This window comes from Rhinolophus ferrumequinum, chromosome 4, assembly GCF_004115265.2.
Source record: "Rhinolophus ferrumequinum isolate MPI-CBG mRhiFer1 chromosome 4, mRhiFer1_v1.p, whole genome shotgun sequence".
Lineage (NCBI taxonomy): Eukaryota > Metazoa > Chordata > Mammalia > Chiroptera > Rhinolophidae > Rhinolophus > Rhinolophus ferrumequinum.
This window is the reverse complement of record NC_046287.1, coordinates 79,456,718-79,476,696: the sequence shown is the minus strand read 5'-3', so window position 1 is coordinate 79,476,696 and position 19,979 is coordinate 79,456,718.

The following is a 19,979-nucleotide window of genomic DNA, read 5'->3' as shown; positions in this document are numbered from 1 at the left end:
GCTTGGTCATTGATTAGACATGTGAGGCAGTTGGAGAAATGAAGGAGTCAGAGATGATTCCCACATTTCTGGGTGGAAAACTCAATGAACAGTTGTATTATAACTGACACTCAGACACAGGAAAAGACATAATATGTGGATAGGCCCAGCAGAGGAATGGGAAGGCTCTGAGTTCAGTTTTCAAAAGAATTCATCAGACAGTTTAAATATAGACCTAAAGGCAAGGGTAGATATTTAGGAGACAACAAGGAATAGGTGCAAAGTGATGTTTTTGGTGCTGTTCATCCAAAGAAAATGTGAAAAGTGAAGGGGTAGAACTATGAACTGAATACTGAAGTGATGGAAGAGGAGGTAATGGAACACTGACGACATGTGAGGCCAGGAGAGAAATATCTCAAGTAAGCCAATGGAAGGAGGAAGGGTGATATAAATCTGACAATAGTTAAAGTATTATTTAGAGCTTAGCATGTGCCAGGTGTTTTCTAAGCTCTCCACTTGCATTACTTTGTAATAATACAGTGTAGTAAGTTATATTATGAACTCTGTTTCATAGTTGAGGAAACTGAATCACCAATAAAAAGTATGTAACTTGTCCAAGCTCAGGCAGTGTAGTGGGAAGCAAAGGCAGGGAGCCCAGCATAGTATGTGCGCTTAGCAAAATGACAAAGAAGAAGAAATTGTCGGATGTGGCCGTTAAGAGTGTAGATGTGGCCAGGATGAGAACAGTTTAGAGACCCAGTGTTGCCTTAGACGTGCTCCTCCCAGCATGAGGCCAACGAGGTACAGCAGGAAAAAAAAAATCATTCTGTAGTCACATGAGGTTGGGAAACACCACATACCAACTCCTTCCTTTTCCTGGGAATTGATTACGCACACTAGTGTAAGAAATACATGAGAAGTTCAGTAGGGCAAAAAATAGCTTTGTTTAACCTGGTGTTTTCCTAACTTGGAGCTATTTTCTTGCATACTACCTACTAAAAGAAGATATCACATGTTGAGGAATATTTCAGAATGTAGACAGAGCCAGTAGGTAAGTGGTACAGTGGTGAAAACTGGAGAATAAACCTTAATACATTTGTAGCTTGAAAGAAGCACAGAGAGGGCGCAGCAGCTCCAGTGTACAGAGGCAACCACAAGCTTCTCTTAGCCTTCAACCAAGAGAGAAAATTTTGAGCGACAATGCTGGCATGCATGTATCTCCCACCCCCAGCACTACGAACAGCAGTCATCCCATACAGATTAGTATTTTACTCGCTGCATGCAAATCCTACTGAAGCTCTCTGAAAGCAGGTTTTTGTTATCTTGATTCTCTAGCTTCCATAGAACGACTAACAAGAGAACATTTATGAAACCTTCACCATGTGCCTGACACTCTATCGAAGACTTCCCATTCATATGTCATTGTATCTGCATAGCATGAATGCGACATAATTATGCCCCCTTGCTGATGAGAAAACTCACCTTGCTGATGAGACCCAGGTTAAAAAAACTGTTTGAAGCCACAGCTGGTGAGAAATGGAGCCGTGAGACTCAATCCCAAACATGTGTGACTCCCAGTTCTACCCATAACCATCCTTCTACACAGAGTATGATCAAGGAACAATTTTCTGAGTGAGGAAATGAATGAGTAAACATAAACAGTTTTTGGTGACCTATGGCCACATTTTCTGAGTTAATTCCATTAAAATTAAAATCTGAGCGTTTTCCTTTTCACTGAACATTAGTCAGTGAAAGTGTAAGGTAAATCTGACAGCAGCCTGTTACTGAATTACATGAAAGTTATTCAGGAAGAGTGCTGAAATGTTTAGCTAGCTACAGAGTTACTAGCTACAGAATTACCTCTAAGCGAAAAGCTGTTTTTCATCTGCTCTTGAATATTGGTTTGAAAGTTTCCCCTTAGCCCCAGATATTAAGAGAGTCACGACTAAACAATGCTGTGCTGACTGGGTAAACATCATATTTCCTTTTTATCACCTTTTCCCCCCAAGTAGTACTGTATTGAGTTACAGTCTTATTCATTGCTTCTACAGAAAGACACTTTGAAAAATTGGGCCTTTGTAGTAATATTGACAACGAAAGCAGGTGTTGTCACCTCCCATTAGCATTAATGTACTCAGTGATTTGCTACAATAGACAACTAATACTGCCCTGTGGTAGACCTTCCTGGGAGAAATGAAGAACAGCAGAAATAAACACCACTGCAGAAAATGTAGCAAGACAACCTTTTTGGGAATATCAAATGTAAGTTGTATAAACATTTGTTTTCCTTTTCTCAGTAATGAAAAGTTCCTAATTCATTCTATACGGGGAAGACCATTCTGAGGGTATGGTTAATTGGTCTTGAAAGACAATTAATATCTGTCAGGAACACATACAACACACATAGGTTTTGCAAACAGTCGGTCCCTTTGCCCTCTTTTTCTCTGTTGTTCTGTTTATTGTGCCCAGTTAATGTGCTCTTTTGCCATAATAATCTCCAGCTAAATGGTAATTGCTCTATTGACGGCATTACTGTACATTTTTGACAGATCATTATTCATACTTAACCACTTGACCTGGAATAAATGTTAAAGCAATTACCACTGAGAGCTTTTCTATGAGAAAATTGAGGCAAAGTTTAGAGATAATCAAAATGCAAAGCTGATCATGATAGCAATTGGAAAAATGGCAAATCCTATTAAACAGATTTTTATTAGCCAAGTTGATGCCAGTAGATATTATCTGGTAATTTAGTCTTATTAAAAAGAAAATAAAGCAGCTAATTGTTTACTATTCTGGAACTTATTCCAGCTTGCAATTTGCAACTGAAATTAGGCTTTATGTGGCTCATCTATTTTGTCACATTGAAATATGAAATCGTTTGGTACAAAGCACATCTGCTCAGTGTCTCTTACATTACTGGAAAAATCCCTCATTCAATATGTTTTGTACCTGATGAGTCATTATGGATGGATTAATTCATAGCAACTAATATAAAAGCTAATATTCAGTATTTTTCTATTCTGTCAAATATTTTAAAAATCTGTACTCCTAAAGATTCCATTTATTCCTACTTTTTCTTAATCGGTATTCAAACATTGAAACGAATGATTTCTGTTTTCTGATTTAGTCAGAGGTCAACGATCTTCTAAAATCACCAGGATGCATGTTCTAGTCATTAGAAAAAAGAAATTAAGTCTGGAACCAAAAGTAGGTATATAAATGGAGGGAACAATCATAAATTTTTCAATATATTTGAAGATACATAGTTTTAAAATTTTGCAAGCAGAACACTGTATCAATTGTGTAGTGATGCAAATATTTAATGACCTAAAATTGAGTTTAAAATACATGGTGACAATTATTTTCCCTTGGTCTTACTTTACAATTTAAAATTGGCACATTCTCATGAGCTGGCTATTTAGAATGAATAAAAATTAAATCCACAACTTACTCTTCTTTTCATGATCTAAGTGGCTCATAGAAAAGCAAAGTTTGAAGATGACAATAATTTGGAAAGTTGTCTTTTCATATAATCTTTCTGTACAAAGTTGAGAAATTATTTAAGACAACAAAACTTGACAAAATCCCATTTTAATTTCTACACCGAACTCCCTTTTCCCCCTACTTCTCAAAGGATGCTGGGCTAAAAGTTTGGTGTAATTCAGTGTTTGGAATAATATCTAGCACAATGCTCTAATCAAAAACATGTACCAAAGAAGACAGAAATTCTTAAAGAGATAGTATAAAGTTTTCTTGTCCCGTACTGAATCATGAGTCCTGTTTGAAAACTATCATTTAAATTCAGAAAACTGATTAATGATATTGTTGTATTGGGAGCTACAGTTATCAGGTCTCGTCCAGTTGGTTGTTGTAGTTTCCATAAAAATGGAGGTTGTTTCCCCGCCACCCCCCGCCAACACACACAATTAATGAGAGACTTTCTTTTAAAAGTCTTTAAAATATTGACTATAAAATATTAAGTAGATTTTCTCCTCTTTTTCTGCTATTTTCTTCTCCCCAAAGAGACCTTTTGAAAGACCAAAAGGTGTACACTTGGTAGTCGTGTAAGGAGTCCTAGTTTGTAAAAACAGTCTGCTTTTCAAATCTTGGATTTGGCCTTATCAAACTGATAGCCTTTAAGGTAGCAGGTTGTAATTGTTAAAAAACACTTATACATAACTTCCTTTTAAAGAGGTATTCCCCAGAAGTTTTCTAGATGTTCTAAAAGTATAGTGTCAGAAAACAAAAGAATGTCACAGGATGGCAATTCATTTGCTATGTTTGTTAGCTTAAATTTATTCTTGAGAGAATATATTTATTTCAAAATTCTACTGGAGTTTTTATCCACTCTGACTTACACATGCTGAATTATTTTACTTTAGATATAGATGTGCATTAAATAAAGACATGATTTTTTCCCAACATTTTTATTCAGTGCTGAGTTTGCATGATACATTGTATAAGTGCGCTAAAATGACTGAGTTATATTTACTTGTTTTTGAAATCCTGCAAAAATCCATGGGCCTTCATACTTTCATGTATATACTCGTGGTTTCTGTTGACCGTATTTATTATTTTAATTCATATGACCTGCATTCTGTAATCATCACACAGTTTTAGTACTTCTATGTACAGCTTTAGGAACTGTCCCTCGTCCCCCTCCCTTGGATATTGGCATCCCAGGAATCTAAGTGTGGGACTTTCTTCCTGACCTTGGCCTGGGCATAGACCCAAGACTTTATTCTCCCATTAGGCCATCGTGTCAGAATTTTAATGTATGCTTTCTACTGAATAATTTTAGTATTATGAAGACACAAAACAATTGAACCATATATGTCTCATGTCAGCCTCATAATGAAAGGGCTGAAGTAAGTCACAGAACAATAAACAACTAAGTGCTTTATATTCTTCTTCTTGAAGGGTTTTACGCATTGATTCTGCCCAATGTACTCTAAGAGGACTTTTTGCACCCTTAGAAATACTCTTTTACCCTCTCCTATTTTCTATTAACAGAGAGAGGGTAGAAAAAGAGGATAAAATGCTCCAAAGGCTACAAAACAGTATTGGTAGTAAATGGTCATAAACCAATTAGAGATAAAAGATAAAGAATAAAAACTCTGAAGTCTTCAAGACCCACCATATCCTGAACCTAAAACCTGCACACTACTAGTAAATTGGCCAGCAGGGCCTCTGGACAATGTGTTTTCCTGTTTTCCATTTTTATGTTCTACTGGGCCAATTTTTTTTCATTTATTAAATTTTTTATTAAATTTATTGGGGTGACATTTGTTAGGAAAGTTACATAGGTTTCAGGTATACATTTCTATAATTCATCATCTATATATTACGTTGTATGCTCACCACCCAAATTCAGTGCTCCTTCCATCACCATATATTTGACCCCCTTTACCCTCTTAAACCAGCCCCCCCTTACCCTCTGGTAACCACTAAACTGTTGTCTGGGTTTATGAGTTTTGTTTCTTTGTTTGTTTGTCTTGTTCGTTGCTTTCAGTTTTATATTCCACATATGAGTGAAGTTATATGGTTCTCAACTTTTTGTCTGACTTATTTCACTTAGCATGATAATCTCACGATCCATCCATGTTGTCACAAATAGCAGTATTTCATCTTATGGCTGAATAATATTCCTTCGTATATATGTACCACATCTTCTTTATCCAGTCATCTATCAAAGGACATTTCAGTTGTTTCCATGTCTTGGCAATTGTGAATAATGCTACAATGAACAGAGGGGCACATATATATTTGCAGATAAATGTTTTCAGATTTTTGGAGTAGATACCTACAAGAGGATTGCTGGGTCATAGGGTAATTCCATTCTTTATTTTTTCAGGAATCTCCATACTGTTTTCCACAGTGGCTGCACCAATTTACCTTCCCATCAGCAGCGTATGAGGGTTCATCTTTCTTCACAGCTTCTCCAACACTTGTTATTCCTTGTGTTGCTGATGATAGCCATCTAACTGATGTAAGGTGGTATCTCATTGTGGTTTTGATTTGCATTTCCCTAATAGCTAGTGAAGTTGAGCATCTTTTCATATATCTGTGGGCCATTTATTTGTCTTCTTGGGGGAAGTGTCTGTTCAGGTCCTCTGCCCATTTTTCAATTGGATTGTCCTTTGGTTATTGAGTTGTACGAGTTCTTTTTATATTTTGGATATTAGCCCCCGATTAGGGGTGTTGTTTGCAAATATCTTCTCCCGTTTGGTTAGTTCCCTGTTTAATTTGTTGATGGTTTCTTTTGCTGTGCTTTTTAGTTTGATATAGTTATTCATTTATTTTTTTTATTTTACTTCCCTTGCCTTTGAGGTCAAATTCATAAAATCCTCTTTGAACCTAAGGTCCATAAGTTTAGTGCCTATGCTTTCTTCTACGCAATGTACTGTTTCAGGTCTTATATTTAGGTCTTTGATCCATTTTTAGTTAATTGTGGTATATGGTGACAGAGAGCGGTCTAGTTTCATTCTTTTGCTTTTGACTTTCCTATATCCTCAGCACCATTTATTGAAGAAGATTTCTTTTCTCCATTTTATGTTTTTTGGCTCCTTTGTTGAAATTTATCTGCCCATATACATGTGGGTTTATTTCTAGGTTATAAATTCTGTTCTGTTGGCATCTGTGTCTATTTTTCTTCCAATACTATGTTGTTTCGTTTATTGTTGCATTGTAGTATAAATTGAAGTCAGGGAGTGAGATACCTTCAGTCTTGTTCTTTTGTCTTAGGATTGCTTTGGCTCTTTGGGGTCTTTTGTGATTTCATACAAATCTGATGATTTTTTTGTTCAATTTATTTTAAAAATGCCACTGGGATTTTGATGGGGATTGCATTAAATCTGTGTATTGCTTTAGGTAATACGGCCATTTTAACTATGCTGATTCTTCCAATCCATGAGCACAGAATGTCTTTCCATTCCTTTTTGTCTTCTTCAATTTCTTTAAATAATGTCTTATAGTTTATACGTCCTTCACATCCTTTGTTAAGTTTATTCCTAGGTATTTTATTCTTTTTATTGCAATTGCAAAAGAATTTTTTTTCATTTCTTTTTCTAAAATTTCATTGTTAGTATATAAGAACACAATGAATTTTTGTATCCTGCAACTATACTGTATTTGTTATTGTTTCTAAAGGTTTTTTTGGGTTTTTTTTTTTTTGAGTATTTAGGATTTTCTATATAAAGAATCATGTAATCTGTAAAGAGTTGTAATTTAAATTCTTCTTTTCCAATTTGGATGCCTTTTATTTTTTTTCTCTTGCCTGATTATTCTGACTAGGACTTCCAATACTATGTTGAATAACTGGTGACAGGGGATATCCCTGTCTTGTTCTTGATCTTAGAGGAAAAAACTTTCAATATTAGCTGAGGATTTGCCATATATAGTCTTTATTATATTGGGGTACTTTCCCTCTATACCTATTTTATTAAGTTTTTAATCATAAATGAATATTATATCTTTTCAAAAGATTTTTCTGCATCTATTGATCTGATCGTATGATTTTTATCCTTTATTTTGTTTATGTGATGAATCACATTGATAGATTTGCATATGTTTAATCATCCATTCCCTGGAATGAACCCCACTTTTTTGTGATGCGTAATATTTTTAATCTACTGCTGTATTTGATTTGCTAGTATTTTGTTTAGTATTTTTGTGTATGTACTCATCAGAGATATTGGTCTATCATTTTCTATGTTTGTTTTATCTTTGCCAAATTTTGGTATCAGTAGTGTTGGCCTCATAAAATGAATTTCGTAGGCAGTTTTGCCTCTTCAAATTTTTGCAAGAGTTTGAGGAGGACAGGTATTAAATCATCTATGAATCTTTGATAGAATTCACTGGTGAAGCCGTCTGGTCCTGGACTTTTGCTTTTGGGGAGGTTTTTAGATGATTGTTTCAATTTCCTTACTGTTGATCAGTCTATTTGAATTTTCCAGGTCTTCATGATTCAGCCTAGGAAGGCTATATCTTTCTAAGAACTCACACATTTCTTCTATGTTATTGAACTTAGAGCCATATAGTGCTTTGTACTATTGTTATATGGTACTTTGTATTTCTGTGGTATTCGTCATAACTTGTCCTCTTTCATTTCTGACTTTGTTTATTTATGTCTTTACTGTTTTCTCCTTAGTGAGTCTAACCCAGGGTTTGTCGATTTTATTAATCTTTTCAAAGAATCAGCTGTTGGTTGCATTGAGTTTTTCTATTGTTTTTTTTTTTGTTTTGTTTTGTTTTGTTTTGTTCTCTATTTTATTTAATTCTGCTCCAATTTTTATTATTTCCTTCTTTCTGCCATCTTTGGGTCTCATTTGTTCTTCTTTTTCTAGTTCTTTAAGATGCAATGTTAGGTTGTTTATTTGGGATTTTTCTTGTTTCTTGAGATAGGCCTGTAATGATATAAATTTCCCTTTTAATACTGCTTTTGTAGTATCCCAGTAATTTTGATATGATGTACTTTCTTTCTTATTTGTTTTGATGTATCTCTTGATCTGTCCTTTTATTTCTCTTTTGACCCAGTCATTCTTTAGTAGCATGTTGTTTAATCTCCATGTATTTGTGTTTGTTCCTGCTTTCTTTTTGGTTATCTCCAATTTCAAAGCATTGTGGTCAGAGAATATGCTTGGTATGATTTCAATCTTAAATTTGCTGAATGCAGTTATGTGTCCCAACATATGATCTATTCTTGAGAATGTTTCATGTACACTAGTAGAGAATGTATAGTCTCCTGTTCTAGGATGAAAGGCTTTGTAATTGTCAATTATGTCCATTTGTTCTAATGTGTCATTTCAGTCTGATATATTCTTAATTGATTTTCTGTTTGGGTAATCTATACATAGCTGTTAAAGGTGCATTTAGGTCGTCTATATATTTGTGTTTTTGTCAGTTTCTCCATTTAATTCTGTTGGTAGTTGCTTTATATATTTTGGTGCTCCCTGTTTAAAACATATATATTGATAAAGGTTATGTCTTCATGTTGTATTGTCCCCTTTATCATTATGAAATATCCATCTTTGTCTCTTGTTATCTTTTTTATCCTGAAGTCTTTTTTGTCAGATATAAGTATGACTATATCTGCTTTTCTCTGGATGCCGTTTGTTTGATTATAGTTTTCCACCCTTTCACTTTGAGTCTATATTTGTCTTTGTAGCTGAGATGTGTTCCTTGAAGGCAGTATATGGTTTCTTTTGTGTGTGTGCTTTTTTTAATCCAATCGTCCACTCTTTGCCTTTTTATTGGTGAGTTCACTTCATTTACAATTAGGGTGATTATTGACATGTGAGGATTTCCTATAGCCATTTTATCTTTCCTGGTTGCTTGATGCCTCCATTGTTTCTTTGCCTTTGTGTTTCTGTCTGTCATTTTAGTTTAGTGGTATTTTATGATTTTTTTCCTGTGTTTCCTCTTTTTTTTTTTTTTTAATATTTTACATCTTAGTTCCGAAATATTTTTGAGTGGTTACCATTAAGTTTATGTAAAAGAAAACTTCATATATGCAGTAGTCCTTTTTCTTCAACATGCATCTTATCTCCATGCCATTTTGTGAATTTAGACATTTACCTCCACCATTATGTTTTTGTTGTCACACATTATCTCTATTTATACTGTGAGCTCATTTCTGAGTTGCAGTAACATATTGTCTTTCTCTCTTTCTTTCTTTCTTTTTTTTTTTTTTAATGTTTTTATCTCTTTTGCCCTCTATGTTGTGTTTATGTACCTAGTGCCTATTCTGTGTAGGGGTTGCCAATACCTGCTTCTCTCTGTCTACTAGAAATCTTATTCATAGTTGTTTCAGTTAGAATAACCTCTCTCAGTATTTCCTGTAATACAGGATTTCTGGTGGAAAATTCCCTCAGTTTCTGTATATTGTATATTTGGAAAGGTCTTTATTCCTCCTTCATATCTGAAGGACAACTTTGCTGGAATTATTATTTTTAGCTGGTAATTTCCCTCTTTCAATAATTTCAATATTTGATTCCACTCCTTCCTGGCTTGTGGAGCTTCTGCTGAAAAAATCTTATTATAATCTAATGTGCTTTCCTTGATAGGTTACTGTCTTCTTCCCTAGCTGCCTTGAAAATTCTTTCTGTGTCATTAATTTTTGACAGTTTCAATATAATGTGCCTTGGAGAAGACCTTTTAGAATTGAGGTAATTGGGTGTTCTGTTTTCTTCTTGGATTCAAGGATCCAGCTCTTTCCAAAGGTTTGGGAAGTTTTCATTGATTTTTTGTTTGAATAGGATTTCTGTGCCCTTCTCCCTCTCTTCTTCTAGTATACTCATTATTCTTATATTGCTCTTTCTGATGGAGTCAGATAGTTCTTGTAGAGTTCTTTCATTTTTTTTTAACTCTCAAGTTTCTCTCTTCTTCCATCTGTGTCATTTCCAGATTTCTATCTTTGATAGCTCTAATTCTTTTCTCCATCTTGTCACCTCTATTTCCTTAGCTCACTATTTCATTCTTCATCTCTTTTATTGAGTTCTTCAGCTCCAGAATTTTTATTTGGTTCTTTTTTTTTTTTTTTAAGTTCAATCTCTTTGATAAAGTATTCATTTTGTTTGTTGATTTTATTTCTGAGTTCATTGAACTGCCTGAGTTTTCTTGAATCTCATTGAATTTTTTTCTGCACTGCTATCTTCTCTTTCATTTAAGTAACATATTTCCATGTCTTTAAGTTAATTTTCTGAAGATTTTTCATTTCCTTTCTGAGTTGCCTTGTTACCTTGGTTATTTATGCTAATTCATAGATTACCTCTCTCCCTGGAATCTGTGGGAATGATTTCTGCAGCAGGTTGATATGAAGAGGTCGTTAGTTTAGGTAGTGCTATGGCGTTTTATTTTCTCTTTCCCTGATCCGGCTTCTTGTAGCCGAAAATTTCCTGGGTAGGTAGCCATCTCCTCTGATTAGGTTTCCTTGGTCTCAGGTCACCATCCCCTTGGGAGGATATGGTGGGCGATGGGGTTCTGAGCCCCTGAGATCCCAGTGTTGCCTCTGCAGCCAGATGCAGAACTGTGCATCTCAGCAGCCCTGGGTACCCCTGCTGGGATCAGCTGTAAAAGGTGGTTGTGGGTTCTGGTGGGAGAGGCCGCTGGTATGTTTGTGTCTGTTCTCCTCTGAGTAATGGTGACTGCCGGACCACAGCTGCCTCACTCCTATATCTACTCCCCTGTCCCTGGAATTAGCCACAGGGTGCATCTGCTGGTCAGGAACCGTCTCTCCAGTTCTCAGGCCTATAGACATTCTACTCTTTAATCTGACTCTGCTACATATTTTTCTTGGGCCCATTGCTCACAATGGGAGAGTGTGGGGAAGGCCAGCTCTGTGAGGGTAGGGGGAAGAGACCAGACTCCATGGCTGTGTTTACTGCCTGCCAGTAAGGGCTGGCTGTTAGACCACATAGTTGTTACAGCTCTGTGTTCAGTCTTTGCCCCGAGGTCTCTGCCCCTGATCTGTGGGGTTCAGCAAAATTATATGCTGATTACTCTGAAGAATTGCTCAGGGCCACAGAGAATGCAACTGCAGTCTCAATCCTCTCCTTTACCGGGAGCACAGTGAGCTGTGGGCTGCATGCATGACCCCTGTCTCTGCACTTCTCTCTTCCCTTCTCCCTTCCCCCTCCCCCAATTTGCCTACCTTGAGATGTTTTGATGTATGTATCTCTCAGACATGTTTGTGTGGTGTGTAGGGAGTACTTTATTGAGCTATAGATGTTCAACTTGTAACTTCAAGGGGAGAGTTCAAGGGGGACACCTCACACTGCCATGTTTCTGATGTCAGTGGGAGCCAATTTCTAATTAGTATTTTTGTTTTCAATTGGATTGGAGAAAAGACTATTACTGGTTATTGATGACTTAGTCAAACAAATGCTGTGCTTCATGGATATTTTCCAAGGAATTGGACAATATTCTGTATGGAAAGCTTCATTTCCCAGTTCTCAAAGTGCCTTTGAGTCCTTTGCTATTGTTCCTAGTTTAACTGTCTCCACAGACCATTGGTTGTCTCCGTCCTGGGTTGTGCATACTTAACACAGCAGCAACTGCTTGAATTTCTCCAAATGTACCTGGATTTGGGGCAATTGCACATTCTATTTTAATGGTGTTAAAAATTCATCAAAATTATACCATAAGTAATTGAAGGCTATCTACTCTTTTCTCCAAATCCAAACTTCCAGTTTTTCCTTTCCTCTCTCTAATTCTCCATTTTTCATCTCTCCCAGACACCTCGTGTCCCTTATGTTTGTTCTTCAATGAGGTTACTGTTTTAAGGGGAAATATTATAAAATAGAGTTTAGGGAACACAAAGTTAGGCAAAATTAATTCTAGTTCTAAATGGGAGTATTGGGAAAAGTTTTATGAAACATAACTTTTTATCATAGCCTTACAAGTGCTTTATGATTTCAGCAAGCAAAGATGGAGAGATCATCCTTCAAAATTAAGGGAACACATTTTCAGAGTGAAATTTGACTCCAACATACCCCATGGGGTTGGGGGATGAGCAATGGAAAGAAACATGTATGGGAAAGTCAACTATTCCTTGATTCACATTACTTACTACTTCCCTAGACATTGACTGACAGGCTTTCCTCAGCTTCCAGTAACTGATTTCCTTGCAATTTCTTTTCAGTTATCAATGCTGCCATCTTCTTCCTCCCCTAGCAACTGATCCTCTTTCCAGATGAGTTTATTGTTTTCTTCTTACTCTTTTCTTCCACCATTATCCTTGATGACTTCAATTGTCAGGTAACAGCATTTAGGACTCTTTGAAGATATAATCCTTCATTATAGGTCAGAAATAATTTAGTGTTGTTGTTAAGAGACTGGTCTCTGGAGCTGAACCACCCGGGCAAGTTTCTTGCCTTTTATGTACCTCAGTTTCCTCATTTTTTAATAGGGGTAATAATAGTACCTATCATAGAAGACTATTGGTATGAGGCTTAAATGAATTAATACCTGAAAAGTGCTTAGAAGTATAACCTGACATGTCTTATTAGCTATCACTGTCAGCATCATAGATGTTCCTACAGACTTGCAAGTTCATTATTCAACTTCTCTATTGGCCACACCTTGTCAGCCCAGTGCTTCAATAGACAAAATTCTAAAATTCGGTGTACGCCCCCCCTCATTTCCAGCCTCTTTACAAGACTCATCTGCTCATCATGGCTGCAATGCCCTCTGGTGACATTCTTTTACCCGCCCCCCTCCCCCGACTGCTCATTTACCATCTGCTTTTTCCATCTTGGTTCCTAGACCTCACACTTCTGCTAGAGAAACATGAAGAACCCTGTAGGTGATGAATGCTTTTTGTCCTCTATGCTGGTTTGTGAACTTCTTAAATTCTTATGTTAGTCATGATATTTCTTTTCTAAACGTGAGATAACAATCTTACAAATAGGTAACGTTAGGAATTCCAGTACTCTTTCAAGTATCTGATGGAGATGAACTCATTTCATACTCACATCAGTTCGATTAGGTAAGTGCCATTCTTATTTCTATTTCACTGAAATAGAAAGTGAAGCTCAGAAAGATGAGGCAGTATCTCTAGCTGACATTGTAGAGGTTGGCCAAGTCAGGTTGCAGACTCAGCTGGAGAGCATCCATAACCTACAGCCTCAGGCACTACGATATTGTCTCTTTTGTAAACTTCTGAGCAACACCAGAAACATTACAGATGTTAAATATTAGGCTATACTCTCTTAAAATTTAAACTAATATTTAAAATTTTACCAAAATAATATATAAACATTGTTTAAAATGCAAAGAACGGAAGACACACAAAAAAACTAAAAGTTTCCTACTCTTTTTCTACTAATCCAATTCCTTAAGAGAAACATATTCTGGTGCATCCTTCCAAAATGTTTTACACATATTTGAATGCCTACATAAACGGTATGTGTGCAATTATACATATAATATGAATGTATATATTACAGCTACATATATCTGTGTTTGTTAATAGATGGAATGTATACATATACCCATTTATATATATATATATATATATATATATATATATCCAATAAATATATATATATATATATATATATATATATCCAATAAATATATATACATTTTAAGGAAAACTGTATTTGTAATACTCAATATGTACTGATAACAAAAGATGAATACAATCACGTTTGACTTCTGCAATTACAAGAGGTGCTCAACGTAGTTACCATCAACGTGCAGACACTTCTGATTATGGTAAACTACTTGAGCAACGTTGACCAAAGTGTCCATTTGTATACATTTTTTGGCACCGCCAGGTATGTATGTGCATATGTACCCGCACACACACACAGACACACACATTCTTCTGCACAGAAACATGGAAACCTAGCACATTTGACACTAAAGATAATTTTTAACATCCTTCTTTATTTTTGGTAATAATCATAAGATAGAAATAATGTTCAAGAAAGAAATATAAGATGTAAAAATGTTTATTAAACTTCATATATAATATATAAATAAATATACATTAAACTTCATATATAATGTAAATACTAAAAATCTAAAATTGAGTAAAATTAATATTATGGGACATAAATGGAAAAAATAATGAATTAACACTTTTTAACTGCATATATTTTCTTAAAAAAAAGAAAACTTATACCTACATATTGGTCTGTTACAGTAGTGAATATTTCTATTTCAAGCATTAACTTCCACAAACTTACCAGTGATTTTGCTCTGTGAAGTTTAATTGAAAGCATGGCCACGCTTATCAAACTATCTTTTCTTCTTGTTGACTGAAGTATGCTTTTTATTAATATCATTCTTGGAAAGCTTCCTCTACATAAGACAATATATATACAAATTAAGGATAGTCTTAAGCAAAAGAAGAAATCTCTCAGAGATTCATATAATCTTATTTCACAAAAAATTCCCGCAATTTCAGTCTTTTTCATGTTATTCTTCTTTGGGATAGATTTTAGCTGCTTTCAAATATATACAAGGTCAGACAATTAGATTCACGAACTCATCCTAGAAAAAGTGCTATAGTCCTCATTGCTGAATATCACTATGGTCACCTTCGAAGTATTCTCCTTGGGAAGCTATGCACTGATGTCAGCACCTAGTCCACGCTTCAAAGCAATTTTGGAACTCTTTTTTCTGGAATAGCCATCAGAGCTGTCATCATATTACCCTTGATGTCCTGAATGTCATCAAAATGTCTTCCTTTCAATATTTCCTTTATCTTCGGGTAAAGAAAGAAGTCATTGGGGGCAAGATCAGGTGAGAAGGGAGGGTGTTCCAATACAGTTATTTGTTTAGCTGGCTAAAAACTCCCTCATAGACAGTGCCATGTGAGATATTTCATTGTCATGATACAAGAATTGTTGGCGAAAAGTTCAGGTTGTCTAACTTTTTCAAGCAGCCTTTTCAGCATTTCCAAAGAGTAAACTTGATTAACTGTCCAGTTGGTACAAATCCATAGTGAATAATCCCTCTGATATCAAAAAAAGGTTAGCAACATCATTGCAACAAGTTTGTGAATTTAATTGACAGACCTTGAATATCAAAACGTAAAGTCCACGTTTCTCTATATGGCTTTCATATCCCTCCATAGTTGTTTCTACCTCTTATAGGCTTACTTTTTATTAATTCTACTCATCTGACATCGATCAGTCCTCTCCGTGCTCCATCTGTATTCTTATATTAGTTTGCTAGGGTTGTCATAGCAATGTATCATAAATTAAGTTGCTTAACAAACAGAAATTTATAAGTTCACAGTTCTAGAGGTCAGAAGGTTAGGGTGCAGGGGATGGAACTGTTCCAGGTCACTCTCCTAGCTTTCGGTAGTTCCTTGGCTTGTGGCAGTATAACTCCAATATTTACATGGCGATGTGTCTTCTTTCAAATTTCCCCGTTTTATTAGGATACCAGTCATATTGGATTAGGGGTCCATCCTACACATGTATGACCTCATCTTGACTAATATTTGCAACAACCCTATTTACTAATAAGGTTACATTCTGGGGGACTAGGGATTAGAACTTCAACATATGGATTTTGGGGAGCACACAATTCAACCCATAAGAATTCCTGCTCTCTGCTTTGCTGTTCTTTTCTGTGAAATTTCCTGTTTTGCCCCCTACCTATCTATCTCTCACTGAAGGACTTCCTAATATTAGAAAGTTAAATTTGCCTTACACTTTAATAGCTTGATATCTATTCATTTTGTTTCTTCTCCTTGTTAGCAAGGCCCCTGAGAACACTATTATAGATAGGTAGATGATAGACAGATAGATAAATAGATAGATGATAGATAGATAGATAGATAGATAGATAGATAGATAGATAGATAGGAAAGGGAGGGAGGGAGAAAATAAAGAACAAAACATTCCCCATTGCCTAGTGAAGTGCTCTGTTCAAAATACCACGAATAGTAGGTAAGTAATGAGTAACTGAAGCTTCCTCATAATCTATACCATCATCAGAAATGAAGATGATACCTGAGAAACATTTTGCCAGTAAAAATCTAGCCCTGTTTAGGAAGCAAAGGCTTAAATCCTTCAAATTGCCAAGAAGATTTGATTGTAATAATAGCTAAGACTTAATGAAGACATTCCAAATGCTGGAAACTGATCTAAACTCCTTATATACTAATGTATTTAATCTTCATCACAAGCCTCAAAGATAATGTAATTATCATCCACCTTTATTTGATGATGGAATTCCCAGAGAGGTTAAGTAACTTCTTCAAAGTCCCATGCCACTTAATGATTTTGGGGGCGTTATACCAAGGCTATTTGTCTCCAGAGACCATATACTCCAAATCTGTCTTCTAAATTCCCTGTTTATTAAACGGATAAAATATATGTCCCTAAGTCATATACACTTTAAGGAGTAATTATTGGAGAGAATGTTATCAGGAATCATGGGGAAATGGAGTTAGAGTTTTCAGTAAATAGGCTGTCTTATTCTCTTTTCCCATTTTCATCCATCCTCTTCTTGCCTCTTCTTTACTTTCCCAACGTCTCACATTCAAACTTGAGAATCACTTAAGCTAGGTCAGGCAACCCCAGTCTATCAGCAAATAAGGAACCTCTCTAAGAGGATTGATTGCTTCCACTCCCTTGCTGACTTGCAGACCTGGAGAGATGTCTGTCCAGTACCTCCACACCAGGTCGCCGATTCAGTGAATTAGTCTGACCTTGACTTTGGAGTCCACAGATAAAGCCCAATGTGTTTAAGAACATTATAACTGTATTGAAATGTTTGTTTGATAGGACTTCTAGAGAGAACTCGAATCTGCATCTGCCTGCTGAAATATTTCAACAATAGCAGTAACAAGTTCAAACCCTGCACAGAACGTAAAAGATGGCTTTATTAGAACGCTATTAATGAGAATCATTTTATGATTATTCTGCTGAAAAGCAGTCTACAATTTCTAATTTTAGATATGAAATTTGCTTTTCATGGTTATCCAAAAGCATATCTTAGCCAGAAAAACGTAGAAGACAAACAGCTTATAATACTACTTCTTGAAATTGATTTCTACACTCAAGGTAAATGGATTGCAAGTATTGATTAATACTTTGGAATGAATGCCATTTTATAATTTTTAATTAACCACTGGGTAATATTTAATGGAAACTACCTAATGCAATATATATGAATTTGAAAAATGGGAAGGCAAAAAGGTTCTGTCCCTTAGTCCATTGTGGTAAAAAGTAATTGCCAGGAGTGACCAGTTTGTTATCATGTTTTCTTCTCTGATAATTCTAGATAATTAACATCCCGAAGCACAAAATGATACTGCTGTATTAATTCTCTTAGCCTTGAACTTATCTATAACACAATTTAAGACCCAGCCATTTTGTTACCATTTGAAATGGATTATTTTGAACCCAGTGAAAGATAGAAAAAAAAGGACAATGAATTTTATGGAACTAGAGAAGAAATTCACCTAGAAGTGTAGTCTTTGAAAATACTATCAATACTAAATAATACTGGTTTTGCCATAACTACCTGAAGTAATAGGAAAAAGATTTCTACTTGGTTGTAGAACATTAAATACTGTAGGTATCACATCAGTGTGGAGCATTTGTGTAGAAATGGAAACAATAAAGCTCCAGTCTTCACTTACAGAACTATTAGAAGTACTGTGTGTGTTGCAGGAAGAGCCCAGAATTTAAATGAACCATTTATGCCTCTGCTGCCCTAGGGCAAATACAAGGTACATTAATAATGCATTATTTATTTGAAATATATTTATTATAGCACATTTATTACTAAAAAATCTAAAGAGCAGAAAAAAAGCCAGGATTGCGCAGGTTCAGCATTCTGGACAAGTTATTTTCAAAATAGGATTCTTGGCAAATTATATCATTTCTTTCAATACTTCACCTGTGACACTATAAATAATACATATTTATTTAAGTAGTGGTATTACACATTGCTACTTGAGTTGTACATAATTTATAGAAAATGATCTACCGACATGGGTAGGTAATGTTCTCCATGAAAGAAAATGATTAGAATTAGAAAGTGATGAAGAGCTCTAAGATTTGCCTAATAGTAGGTGGAGCAAATTAGACTCCTTAACAAGTTACTTCATATTTTCCAAAAGTCATAATCAACTTGCCTTCGATTATAAATTTGAGGGAAATTATCACTAAGCTTTGTCATGAGCAAATTGATCCATATATTAAATACATATAAGTAATATGAAAACGCCTTTACGCTCCTGTTTACTCCTTCGAGGTTGCCATACTCAAGCTGTATTTGCTAGCGCGGATTGATGGAGAAACCAGTCTGGGGGTAGATCGCCCAGCTGTCTCTGCAATAGGTGGGCAGAGTGTGATCTTGGGAGCGAACAGACCTCAGTCACTCCTGGCTTAACTGCTTATTTGTTGTGTAATTTGGGGCACGTTTTTTTCCACCTTTCTGACTTTCCATTTCCTCACCTGAAAGGTAATACCTGACTCACAGAGGCCATAGGGGAATGGAATACGGGAAACTATGCAAAGCACCTTAGTGCCTGGTGCTTAACAAACATTTTATTTTCTGCTATGGCCTTTTACGCCCAAGATGAGTGCTTGCTGCATAGCAGGTTAGTACTAGGCTGTTTGTCTGTTTCCCCAGAAAGTCAGTTATTATTGGAAGTAAACTTTACCTTTTCCATCACTGCATTCCCTGCAGTGGCAAGAGCCTGTACCTGGCACTTCTGGTCGACACATAATAGGATTCCTTCTGACGAGCTCTGGTATCTCAGATAGGAGCAGCCCTTGGTCTGTTTCGGGGGAACAGTTCAGACATGTTTCTCACACAGGTGAAGATCTGTATCCCAAGATGGAATAGGATTGCTTCCCTCTTTTGTTTTTCTTAATAAAAAGATACCCCTTGAAACTTCTTAGATTCTAACTTAAGAGGTAGAATTCCAAAATATATACTTTTGATAGTGCCCGAGCATAGTGGTCCCTCCAGAGTGTCAATAACCATGTTTACAAATGGAGCCTATCCTGCAAATGTATATGCATTTCTACTACGTATAATAAGAATGCTGCGAGAGTCTGTCCATAGGAAATTGTAATATGATAAAACCACCGCATGAGATTCCAGGCCCCTTTCTTGAACATATATTTCAACCTCTCTGAGCCTTAACTTTCTCTTCCAGTGACGTACAGAATGATACAAAACCCACTGTGATTTTTAAGTGAGATTGAATACATGTTAGGCACTCTAAAAATGCAAGATTTGCTTTGTTATTTCTGTATAATACTAGTTTCTTAGACAACATGAAGAAAATTAAATTAACATTTATTACCTTCTGTCACTTGAGCACTGTGCTAAAGATTGTTCAAATATCATCTACTTGAAACCTAATTCTGTGAATGAAGTGATACTAACTTCCTTTATTATCCAAGGAACCTGTGCTTAGTGAAATTTAGCAAAATCACATGATGAATAAGCAAATTGGCCAGACTCAAACGCAACTTTCTTCTCTCCTGCATACTGAATAAAAAGCTACTCAA